This window comes from Cervus canadensis, chromosome 2 (assembly GCF_019320065.1).
Source record: "Cervus canadensis isolate Bull #8, Minnesota chromosome 2, ASM1932006v1, whole genome shotgun sequence".
Lineage (NCBI taxonomy): Eukaryota > Metazoa > Chordata > Mammalia > Artiodactyla > Cervidae > Cervus > Cervus canadensis.
This window is the reverse complement of record NC_057387.1, coordinates 49,464,067-49,477,479: the sequence shown is the minus strand read 5'-3', so window position 1 is coordinate 49,477,479 and position 13,413 is coordinate 49,464,067.

The following is a 13,413-nucleotide window of genomic DNA, read 5'->3' as shown; positions in this document are numbered from 1 at the left end:
AGCATTCTAAGCTTTCTGACCCAGGGCTGGAGGCTGATCACCTGGCTAAAAGAAAGCTGCGTTCTAGAGATGAAACCCATGTATTCATTAAAGGGTGAGGAAATGTCTGCCACATCTTTGTAAGTTCCCAGGTGCAAATGTGGGAGCATGCTCTGTCTCTAATTTGCCAGGTTAAAAAAAAAAACAAACAAACAGCAACAGTACCTGACACAAAGTGGGCCTGCAGAAATATTAATTGACTGACTCATTTTCTCCCTCAGCAGATCACCTCCTGGCTCTCTCCTGCTAAGAGACTGATTGTTTACTTGGTCTCCCCTGCTTCCATAGTGAAAACCAAGCTAATGACTCCTGGTTTTCCTTTCTCCTCCTGCCCTGCTTCCAGGCATATGTACACTTTCTTTTTGTTGTTGTTTAGTTGATAAGTCCTTTCTGATTCTTTGAGATCCCATGGACTGACTATTGCCAGCCAGAATCCTCTGTCCATGGGATTTTCCAGGCAAGAATCCTGAGTGGTTTGCCATTTCCTTCTCCAGGGGATCTTCCCAACCCAGGCATCGAACTCATGTCTCCTGCACTGCAGAGGAATTCTTTACTGCTGAGCCACCAGGGAATACTCCCTCCTAAATGTTCCAGATCTCTCATGCTTCTTCAGCCTTCCCTTCCTTTGCATTCCCTCGAGCCCTGCCTCCTCCTGTAACCACTGATTAAAGATAAGCCAAATGACTGGCAGTAATTGAAGAAGCCCTGGCATGCCCAGCCCCCAGATCAGATCCTAGACTGACCTTTCCTGACCCCTGGAAGTCATGAGGTACACCTGGTGCTCTCAATAAAGAGACTGCTTGAATAATCCCAATGGGCCCAACATGTTTAAATTCTCATTCTCACTACCATAAAGTGAGATGGATCCAAATATGTTGCAATAGCCCAGGCTTGAGCCTGTGGCTCTTGAGTTATGAAAAGTTTCAGAAACTCCTTGTATGGTGATGTTATCGGCAAAGGACCCTGCCTGTCCTTAACCCTAGATGCAAGAATTCCATGTAACTTTCTTCTTATCTGTGCCCATACATTTTCAGAAGTGTCTCCCTGAATATCTGAACTCCTCGCCAGAGTCTAGGCATGACTCCCCTTTGGCAATTCCCTTTTTCCCTTCCCATATACCATGTTGACACAGTCCACTGAAGCAGGGGCTTGGAAGTGGCACACGAGCCCCCTGCACCTGATGCTTCCCCAAGTGCACATTGAAGGGGTGACAGATGTTTGAATTGGCAGCTGGGCTGCAGTAGGTGGAAATAAGAACACTGTGTTCCATTCCACAAGGAGCCATGTATAATCTCTCCAGCATATGATGAAGTTGCAGTAAGAAGGAAAATATGGACTTTAGCTTTTTTAGTTTTCCACCATATATGAATTTTATGGAATCCCTCCATATTTTGAAATCTCACAGCACTTTGTGCCTCTTGGGGCATCGCTTCCTTTATCCTGATGTGCATTACTGTGGTTTATATGCCTGTCTTCTCCTTGAGCCAGGTCTCACTGCTGTTCACTTCCCAGCCATATTTCTCCTCCCACCCAGTGTCTAGCATAGTACTTTGCACAGAATAAGCATTCAATGACTATTTGTGGAACTGTTAAAGATGCTTTGCTTTGGAGCTGTTTTAATCCAACCCTTCCATTATCCAATTTTATCTGGAGAACATAGTATTTAAAACATTAGAAAGATGGCTATAGACAACTCAAATTAGGGTATGTGCCCCGGTCTCAACAGTTCTCTTTTTATTTGGGAAAAGTCTCTCATTCACAGGAGTGATGATCACATTAGTGTTTGGTCACCTTGTCCCCTCCCAAACACCCTACCACAGCCAAATGATACAGGGCTTATTGTATCTGATGAGGTAGGTTCTCTCAAATTTTCACCTTCAGCTATTTGAAACTTTAATGGAGTGGACTTGAGCTAGGTCCTATTAAAGACTAGGATTTTGAGTGGAGATGCAAGTACTCATCTCACTGGGACTGCGAGCCTTTGTTCCCACTTCATCTGGGGTCTGGTCCTTTAGCTCCTCCAATGACTTGAACTGCCCCACATCCTTCCGGGAAATCCTTTTCATACTCAAGTTGGCTAGTGTCAGTTTCTGTTGCACATATTCAAAGGACCTGAGCCAATACAATGGCTGAAAAGGACATGAAGAAAGCCTACTAAGCTTTGAGGCCTGACCTTGCCTTCTACCTAGTTGTGATAGCGTACCAGTCATGAACCACTCGGAACCTCACACACTCATGTTTGTCACTGGTGATTCAAGCCGGTGCTGATAAGAGTACGTTGAAGTACAGGTAGAATTGTAAGATGCAGAAATGGCAGGGGGAGTTCATTTTGAGAATGAAAAATTGCACAGACAAAGACATGGGTTCAGGAGAACAGGTCTTATTTGGGAAAGAGAGGGCTACTCAAGAGCATGAAGTTCCTTTATAGGTTTTATTATTATTTAGGTCTGGCAAGAACAACTGATTAGGAGGGGACTGCCGTTGAAAGTATACTCATGGGTCCCAGGAGAAGGGGGCATGCCATACCACGGGGACCACTCAGGGGAGACTCAGGTCAGGGATCAGGGAAAACATGGGCAAGAGGTTTTATTGTGATTTCTGGGGAAAGAAGTGGGCAAGACAGGATGAGCAGGTTTGGGACTGGCAAATTTGAATAATTTCAGAGGGCTTGGGGCACAGAGATCATTCCCAGTTGTTTGGTATTTGGCCCTGGGGTGTTTTGGACAGGGGAATAGTAGTCCTGGTGTGAGAGTCCAGTAGAGCAGATGGCGGGGATGTGGGCTCTGAATTGATTGCTCTGCCTTTGAAAGGTACACTGAGCGGTTAGTCATTTACTAACTCTAGGAACTGGCCAACCCTGGGAGAAGCAGCCCTCCCGGGGTCAGCAAGCCTCGGATGTCAAAGAACCAAGGAACCAAATAAATAAAAGACACAGTTGATAGATAGGAAAGTAGCAGAACCTAAGAGAGGAAGTAGGAACTGGGAGTAGATTATGAGAAACCACAGATGTTCAGCTAAGGAGTTTGGGTTTCATTCTACAAATTCCTCTGTAGCGCCCTGAAGGATTTTGAGCAGGGGGATGATGTAAGAGCTGTGTATTAAGAATACCACTTGGTGTCTTTGGACAGGATGAGGTAGAATTTAAGGATCAGATCAACAGGACCTAGTGACTTACTGGATGTGGGGACGAGGAACAGACAGGAATATATTATTTTACATCTTTGTGATGGAAGATATTATTACTATTAATAGATACAGACCTCTGAGAAAAAGGTACCTCCAGTAGGAGACTGGGGAGAAAAGTGGACAGAAATGATGAGATGGGTTTCAGAGACATTGAGAGGGAAATGGTACCAGTGCATCTCTGTAACCATGACCAATGAGCAGTTCTCATGTACCATTGCTTTGTGTGATTATATGGCGTGGTGTGTGTCTCAGCTTCCCAGCTATGTCAGGACTCTAAAGATGCTATCTTTGTCCCTCCCCAGTACCTAGCACAGAGCCTCATTCCCTTGGTCCCTGACCTTCGAGAGGTTAACCTAGACCTATTTTTCAGGAGGCATATCCATCAGGATTTGTCTATATGAAAAAGGAACCAGGCTGGGCTCTCTTACTGCTTAGCAGAGGTCTAAACATGTCACAGGTGACATACCCAGGATAGATAAGAGACATCATTCCAGTGAACTTTGGCTTCCCATCTGCAAATGAAAGAGCTTCCTAAATGTCCTCTGAAGTATTTTCTGGTGCTAACATTGGGTACGTCATTTTTGAGACTTTGTGATACTAGAAAGGTACCTAGTAGATCAAGGAATTTGCATGCTCTTGTTTTGTCAGTATCAACTTTAGGCAAGCATCTTCCATCTTGACTCCTACTGAACTTTATCAGCCTGAGAAGCAGTCAACTCTGAAGGTGTGGGACTTCCCTGGCAGGCCAGTGGTTGAGATTCAGCACTTCCACTGCAGGGGGCACAGATTCAATCCCTGGTCAGGGAACTAAAATCCTGCATGCTGTACGATGCGGTCAAAAAAAACAAAGAAAAAAAATTTTTAATTTGCTTTCCCTGTTTAAAAAAAAAAAAAATCTGAAGGTGTTAGTACCTTCCTTTTCTCTTCATCATTTAAATTTTGGCCCCCCTCTATCTTGGGGTAAGGACTCCCCACCAAGTTGTCCCGTCTGTTGGGATGAGTGGTTTCCAACTTCTGTGTTTAACACAATAGGGAAATCTTCAGTCACTGGATCAAGTCAGGATTTCTCTGGAGTGTCCTTCTACTGCAAGAACACGAGTATGAGGGGACTGTTCCGTGGTAAGAACCACGATGAGGGAAACAGCCCGGAGAAGGAAAGGGAAAAGAAAGTCACATTTGCTAACGGCCTTCCTTGTGCGGCTCTCTGTTGAATTCCTGGATCCCCTTATTAACCATACCCACAGTGCCTTGAAGTATTATAACATCACCAGATTTGTAAACATTAAGTTTAGTGACTCTCTTCCCAGTAGAGTATGTGCTCCATGAAGACAAGGACTATGCTATGTCTGTCTTATCACTTCTCTGGTTCCTTGGAGTACCAAGAAAATAATGGCTGCTAGATAGACAGTAAATAGATGAATAAATTAATGCATTTAATCCTAATTCTAATGAATTAAATTAGTTCTGCAAAGTAACAGTATTTCCATTTTATAGAAGTTGAGGCCTGGAGGGATTTAATGACTTGCCTGTGGTCACATGGTTAGAAGGTGGAGGCTCTTCTGCCCCCTCATGTGTCCTCCACAAAAACTACCCCAGGCAAGAGTGCCAGAGCCAGGTTCTTGTCTGTCCTTGGAAACAGAAATGGATCACAGCTAACCTAAGCAAAATGGAACCTCTGGGAATGATATCAGGGGCTCGAAAAATAGATGGAGAGTTGAGAAACAGGGGCAGAGCTGGGTTTCAAGTAGTGGATACAAGTAAAGGTTGAGTGAGGGCCTGGTGTCAGTTACTCCCCAGCAGTTTTGTTGTGTTGTTGTTGCTATTTTCCCCCCCAATCTTTATCCATCACTCATCTCAACTCAGAGTAGAGGAGGGAGAGTTTAATTGGCCAGAGGAGGGCAGAATGCCTGTACTGATAGCTTCACCTAGACTGTACATACTGGGGAGAGAAAATTTCCCCCTAAAGAATCCAAGTAACCTTATTAGAAAAAGAAGTAGGGGCACATGCTAGGCATCTAGAAGTATAGCGAGTATCCACTCCACACTGTCCCATGGAGGGCTGCCAGGGTCCTGAGCCAGAAGTGGGTCATCCCCACCAGCCACCACTTTTCCCTCTTCTCCCCCAGGACAGATGGCTGGAGGAAGGGAAGGGAGGTGGAGGAATCTATCACAAAACCATCTTTGAATACCAGCTGGGCTCTTCCTCTGAAATTCCTAAAGTGTTGAAGAAAGTGAGAACTCACGCATCTCTCAACCCAATGCACCCCCCCTCCCCGCCCACCCCCCCAACTCCGCCCCAGTCAGACCTGGCCTGGCTGCCTTTGTTTGTTGCTTCTGTTGTTATTCACACCTTCCTGTGGGATCATTTAAAATCCCTGTTTCCTGATGATCCAACATCCTTCAATCAACTGGCAGGGGGTGAAGCCTGCCAAAACCTCAGGTAGCAGCCTGGCCCCAGCCCCCGTTTGCACTAACATCCTGTGTTCACAGCTTTCCAGCTCAGCTCCAAATGCCAATTTGGTCTGTGAAAATTTCCATGGCCTCCTGCTAAGCTGACATTCACATATCCCAGCCCATAGGCACAGTGACCTTGGTCAGATTATATTTCTTTCATGCTGGGCTCCAGCCCCCACTGTGTGCTCTCTACCATCACTACCTTTACAGGACCCTTAATGTTGGCAATGAGATCTGACTTCTGAAGCATCCCAGCCACCCTATTTGGGAGGCAGGATACATCTTAGGAACCTAGAGAGTTTAAGGAATCCTGCTATAGTCATATAGTACAATTGTGGTAGAAGCAGCACTGGACCCCAAAGCTTTTGGCCCATGCTCCCAGGCTTCTTCATTAATAAAGGTGCTAAATCAGGTCAGTGAGAGGCTTGTCATTCTGCTATAAAACCCATAATTCTATAGTTACTACCAAGCCCTGAATCTTATGCAGAAGTATTTGGTCCAGAATGTTCCTCAGCAAGTACCTACTGTGGCGTCAGGCTCTGGGTCACATCCTTGGTATTTATCATGAGTCCCATTTCATAGAGGCTCTAAGATGTTAAGTCATTTGTCTCAAGCTCATACAGGTAATAGAACCAAGATTCAGACCCATAACCTGGTACAGAGCTCCTGTGTTTTTCCACTGCACTTAAATTCATAACTATCTCTCATAGGTGTTTACTCTCTTCGTGTGACAACTACACACACACACACACACATATACCACACCCCACCACACCTTCTCTCCAAAAGTCTCTCTAGGATTCTCCCTGTACTTTGTGTTAAACAGATTTATTAAAGTATAATTTACATACTATAAAATTCACCATCATTGGTGTACAATTTGATAATTAAAGTAACTTTAAACAGTTGTACAATCATCACAATTATCATAAAATCCAGTTTTAGAACACTCTTTGCACCTAAAAGTTCCCTCCTATTTTATACAATCAATTCCCATTCCCACTTTCATTCCTCTGACTTGCTTTCTGTCTCTATTCCTTTGCCTTTTCTAAAAACTTTACATAAATGAGAAAACATGTAGTTTACTGTCTGTCTCTTTCTGCTTTGCAAGTTTTTGAAGTTCATCCATGTTGTTGCATGTATCAGTAGCTTATTTCTTTTTACTGTTAAGTAGTATTCCATTATGGACATGAGTTTGAGTAAGCTCCAGGAGTTGGTGATGGACAGGGAGGCCTGGAGTCGCAAGGAGTCAGACACAACTGAGCGACGGAACTGAACTGAACTGAGTATTCCATTGTATGGATGTACTAGATTTTATTTATCTATTATATAAAAGTTCATGGACATTTGGATTTATTCCCAGCTTGGGGTGTAGGGGAAGGAAAACAGTTTTCCTTCTACCCTTCTGAGTTCTTGGTTGAGACCCCTGTAATAAAAGATATATAGGGGCTTCCCTGATGGCTCAGTGGTAAAGAATTCACCTGCCAATGCAGTAGACATAGGTTTGATCCCTGCTCTGGGAAGATCACACATGCTGCACAACAACTAAGCCCGTGTACCACAACTACTGATCCTGAGCTCTGGAACCCAGGGACTATCGAGCCCACATGCTGCAACTACTGAAGCCCAAGCACCCTAGAGCCTGTGCTCCACAAGAAGAGAAGCCGCAGCAATGAGAAGCCCGCACACTGCAACAAAGAGTAGCCTGCCACTCACCGCAACTAGGGAAAAGCCTGCACAGAGCAATGAAAACGCAGCATAGCCATAAACAAATAAATAAAATCTAAAAAACACATTAATTTTTTTTTAAAAAAAGAAAGTGAACATGTATACCTTCAAGTATATATGGGAGATACCCAGGAAAAAATGATTAACTCTCTGAGGTGGCCGAAGCTACTAACTTAATTATCATCTTCAGCTAAGGACAGAAGAAAGTTGTGTGTGGAGGGGCTGATGGTGGAGTTATGAGGTTACCAGGAAAAAGCATGGTAAACAAGGATAAGGTTTAATATGAAGCTTTAAGTCTGTTGTTTAGATTCAAAATTATTTTGATTTATCTAGCTCCTTTGCATTTTCATGTAAATTATAGAATCATCTTGCCAAATCCTGTCAAAAAACTTGCTGGGATTTTGATATGGATTGTGTCAAAACTATAGATCAATTTGGGGACAATTCCTACATCAAATTTTCCAAACCATGAACATAGTATATTTCTCCTTATGTTAAGATCTTTAATTTCTCTCAGCAATGTTTCGAGGTTTTCAGTGTACAGATCTTGCACTTCATTTCATTAAGTATTTTATTCTTTTTTAAGCTATTGTGAATGAAATTATCTTCTTAATTTCATTTTTTGGTTGTTTGTTAATAGTGTATTCCACAAACTGTAAACTTGCTCCTGATTCTGATAGACTTATGTAGATTCCTTAGGCTTTTCTACAAACAAGATCATGTCATCTGCAAATAAGGACTGTTTTGCTTCTTCCTCTCAAATATGTATTTCTTAATGTTTTTCTCTTGCCCAAGTGTACTGGCTAGGACCTCTTATATACAATTCAGTACAAGTGGTAAGAGTAAACATTTTTGCCTTTTTCTGCCTTTTGACAGATCCTGTCATTTTTTAAGGGAGCCCTGATATCTCTTCCAGAAAAGGAGGAAGAATTGTAGATACCCAGGATCTCACAGTAGACAGCACCTTTCTAGCAGTGGCCTGAGACTCTCACATTGTCTCTCTTCTCCCCATTCCCCGCCCCTGTCTTAAAGTCCAGGTTCCTGGCCCCACAGTCAGTCCTGTGCCCAAAGCCTCCTGCCCTCTTGAGTCCATACCTAAAAGATTTAAAAACTCCTAAGACACCCACCCATATTTCTCTTTCAAAGGTCCCTTTGGAACAGCTTCATCCTCTCAGCACCAGAGTTTAGTACCTCTGATAAGTAGCACCTGCTTTTCTGGCTCCCATCCATGGGAATTCAGTGGCAGGGGGAGGAGGGAATTGAAAATCAACTGAAGTGCTTGGAACTCTGATAAAAGATCTCCCTAAACCCCCAAAGGAGCTGCAGATGAGTCTCAGAAGACCTTGACCGCTGAGCCCCTCCTCAGCACCGTGGGGTCTTGCAATGAGCTCCTCTCTAAAGTCCAGCTGCTTGTGCTGTCCTCTCTCCCATGTTTTTCAGAGCACCTGCTAAACTCCAAACAGCCTAATCCTTTTAAAGCCCCATAAACTTACTGTGTTCATCTCAGGGTCTTTGGTTATGTTGCCCCACCCTCCCAGAATGCCTTCCCACTTCCTTCTGCCTGTCCATAGCCTGCCCACCCATCAGCCCCTACATCTAGTTCACCTCCTTCCACAAAACTTTTCCCGGTCACTCTGGCCCTCAGGGAATCTCTACCTCACCACAGCTGTACTCGACTGTCACCCAGTTTAGCACACAATCACAGCAGGTTGGACCCAGGTACTTCATGTGGATTTTTCCAGGCCATTTGAATGTAACAAACTTCACATGTATTGGTTCTAAATAAATCATGATCTCTGGCTTGGCCACACTCACCAACACCAATGAGAAATCCAATATCGGTCACCAAGAGGGATGTCTTCTCCTCTTTAAGGTTTATGGAGTGGCTGTGGGGGCAAGTCTTCAGTATACCTCATCACTGCTAAGTCACCATCTACACCCCAAAGCTCATTAGGTAGGTTGTGGGAGCCAAATTTGGCTGCAATGCTGAGCCCAGTAAAACCACCCAGTAGTCTTCTTTCTTGACCGAGAGAGAGGGTGGACTGTGTTCCCTCCTGCCACTCTCTGACTTACGCATTGTGCCCTCCCTTCCTACGGAGCAGTCTTCCCGCTCTCTTTGACATCCCACAGTGCCCTGCAGTGGCCATCCTGGATTGGTTAACCTCACCCCACGTGATTACAAAAGTAGGCAGCGCCAGTTGCAGCCCCTGGCAGACCAGCCGGCTGTTCTGGGGTAGCAGTAGACCCAGAGATCTTAAAGGGCTGCCAGGCCCCTGCCCCAGCAAACTCTGCTGTCCCAAGGCTGTGTCCCAAGGTACATTGGAAAACCCCATCCCTGACCCTGGAGCTTGAAATTGTCTCATGGTTCATGCTCTTTTTGCCTGAAGGGTGCATGCCTGTCTCACTGCTTTGCCAGCATTTCCATAGCACACAGAGAGCTGCGAATCACAAAAGTTACTTTTCTCCAGTCAATTTAAGCCAGTCTGGCACAAGTCCCGCATTCTCCTTTGTCAATGAGGCAAAGAGTCAGTTGTTCACCCAGCTTTGTCTTACAGCAAGGCAGCCCCTTCTCTGCCCTTCCTCTCTTCCTCAGAAGTCCTGATTGTGCCTTTCATTTGACCCTGCTCTGAAGTGCTTGGAAAATCTTTCCACCATTCCCTTCTGCCCAAGTGAGGCCACTCCAGCATAGGTACGAATAGGGGCAGGGAGGGAGGAAGTAAGTTGAACAGCTTGCAATTGGCAGCTCATTAGTTGGATGTTATTTTACTGCTGGGCAAGAATGATCAAAATAACACCCACGGGGAGGTCTCCAAAAGCCCAGGCACTGCAGGTCGCTACACCAGCCTGTGCGGGAGGGCAGGATGTGGTCTGGTCACTTGCCCTGGGCGCTCAGCATCCTCCCCAATGGGAGCTGTTAGAGGACAGTGCCCTGTGGGTCCTTGACAGACTAACTTAATTCTTTCTGACTTTTAAAACCCAATGGCTTTTCAGGGAGGCCCCTTGTAGACCCTGTTTCTTCCTGTCTGGATTCCTCCACTTTTCAGTCCCTTACTCAGCAACATCCTCCATCCACTTCCACTAATCCCCACAGATTATCTCCTGAGAAACCCAGTGTGAAATTCACTTCTACCTGGAAGTCTCACTCTTCTCACCTCATCCAGCTCAGTTCCCTACAGGTTTGCTTTTCAGCACCCAGGTGTTCTGTTTGATTTCTTTTGCATGTGTTTAGCTGTGACTTTGAAAGAATCTGAAATCCTATCTCTTAATTTAACATTCCCTGAAGCCAGAGAGTGTGGCTTTTCTCGCCCCCTATAGTGCCTCTTTCAGTACCTGGCCCGAAGTTTTTATTGAGCAGGTCCCATAAAGCCTTGCCAACCAAATTCCAGGACATCTGAAGGACAAACCCCAGAGTGGTTCCTTGGACCTGGTAGACCTGCTACCCTCCCCAATCTCAGAATTGGCAGGTCCCTTGATGCCTCTCCCTGCATGTGGACTACGGGGCGTTCATTGAGGTTAACAGGTTGATTTTCTGTTTGAACTCCCTTAACTCAAAGGAAAGGGTTGGTGTAGAAGGTTAGTAGAAATTCATAAAGGGGAATTATTTCACAGCTGGTCTTTCTGAGCCATCCACACCAATAGGTGACTGGGGCCTCAGAGTCTGCAGTTTAAACAACCAAGGTGATCCTGACTACAGTCACATTGAGAATCAGTGGTAGACCTTTGCTGCTGAAAGCATGGTCCTTGGACAAATAGCATTAGCCTCACCTGGGAGTTCTTAAGAAATGCAGAATTTTAGGCCCTACCCAGACCTACTGGCGGAGAAAACCATGGCAACCCACTCCAGGACTCTTGCCTGGAAAATCCCATGGACGGAGGTGTCTGGTAGGCTACAGTCCATGGGGTCACGAAGAGTCAGACACAACTGAGCGACTTCACTTTCACTTTTCACTTTCATGCTTTGGAGAAGGAAATGACAACCCACTCCAATATTCTTGCCTGGAGAGTCCCAGGGATGGAGCCTGGTGGGCTGCCGTCTATGGGGTAGCACAGAGTCGGACACGACTGACGCGACACAGCAGCAGCAGCAGACTTACTGGATCGGAATCTGCCTTTTAGTAGATTCTCTAGGTGATTGGTGTATACACTGCTATATTAATGATTGCATCAGGACATGTGCTTAAACTCAGGGATCCTGGACTTATGGTCACACTCCACCTAAGGGAGAAGGTAGGTACTGAGGCTGAATGGGGTAGAAGGAAAGTTTGAGCAGCCACAGTTCAAATTGAGCTCTGGTTTGGGAATATGGTCTCAAGAGCCTGTCTTTCTTTCCCCAGCTCTCCCAATAAACAAATATAACTGAACTGTTTGTTATGCTAATTGGTTGTGTTTGTTGCTAGAAGGGGGCGGGGTGTGTTTGTGGGAGCAGGGAGGAGAGTCAGTAGCCTATGGAACTGGTCCAAGCTCATCCATACGCCCACTACCTTCTGCAGAGGCCTCCCCATCAATAACCTTACTTTCTTTGAGTATTCTGTTCCTACATCTTGCTTCTGATTTTTCTATAATACTTCTTGACATTTTGGCTTTTTATCCTGTACCAGACCCTTAGCTTGCTTCCTGGCCTCCAATCTGACTCTCTATTAACCTTCAAGCCTTCAACAGATAATTCTTTTAGCACTTTCTGTGTATGAAGGCAAGCACTGAGAATTCAAAATGAATCCAACATGTAATCCCTGCTTCCTAGGGCTTACAGCACTCACTGCATGCCAGGGTTTGTGCTAAGAGCTTCACTGACATAATCTAACTTAATTTTCACAAGCATATCTTTGAGGTTGTCTCCACTTCCTAGTTGAAGAAGTTGGACTCAAAAAGAGTCAAGATATTCCCCCAGGATCACAGCTAATTAGTGGCACAGGCAGAATTTAAGCCCAATTCTGATTGCTTCAAGTCTCTTAAACTAGATGTAAAAGACTATCTTCTTCATCACTGTATCTCCTGTGCTTAGGACAACGCCTGGGCATATGTCACACACTCAGCATTTGTGAAGGAAGAATGTTGTTTTGAACCATCTCTTGAGCTCCCCCCTTCAACCATAGAGTCCTTCAAGCCCAGGTCCTTCGGCACTCTGGGTATCATAGTCTTCGTGATCCACAGACCCCCCCAGTCCAGCATCCAGCACCCTCCCTGCTTTACCTCTGCTTCTCAGGGATGGGCAGGCCGAACTGCCTTGGAGTTAATCCAAGATTTCTACCTAAAAACCACTCAAAGCATATTATCCTGAAGCTTTATAATTCATACAGCAGATAATAAAAATGTTGAAGGAGGACTCCCCTGGTGGTATGTGGATAAGAATCCATCTCAAGAGAGAAACCATTAAGAAAAACACAGCAATTGACATAAAATATGTTTTAAAAAATGAATAAATAAAACAATTTTATGTAATATCCATCTGCCAATGCAGGGGATATGGTTCGATCCCTGGTCTGGGAAGATTCCACATATCTCGGAGCAGCTAAGCCTGTGTGACACAACCGCTGAGCCCACACGCTGCAGCTACTGAGGCCCATGCACCTAGATGCTCAGCAACAAGAGACATCACCACAAGGAAAAGCCTGTGCTCCCAACGAAAGTAGCCCCCACTCGCCACAACTGTATAAAGCCCATGAGCAGCAGCAAAGACCCAGCGCAGCCAAAACCAAACAAACAAAAAATGTTGAAGGGATTTAAGTAGATGAATACAACACAACCTCAACCCTCCTGGCATTTCCTAGGCTGTTATACTATGCCAGCTGTCTCCCATGGTGTGAAACCATTATTAGTACTTAGTTGGTTAGCAAGGCTTGAAATGAGCTTCTTATGCAGTTACCTGAGGAGACCTCCTTGATTGGTGAACCAGTAAGGCTAGTCCTTGTCAAACCCAGTTGCACGCAAATTTTGTCAATTTTATTCTTGACCTACTTTCTCTTTATAGCTTCTAGCTTCAGGATTGCAATCACATCCCTTTGTCTT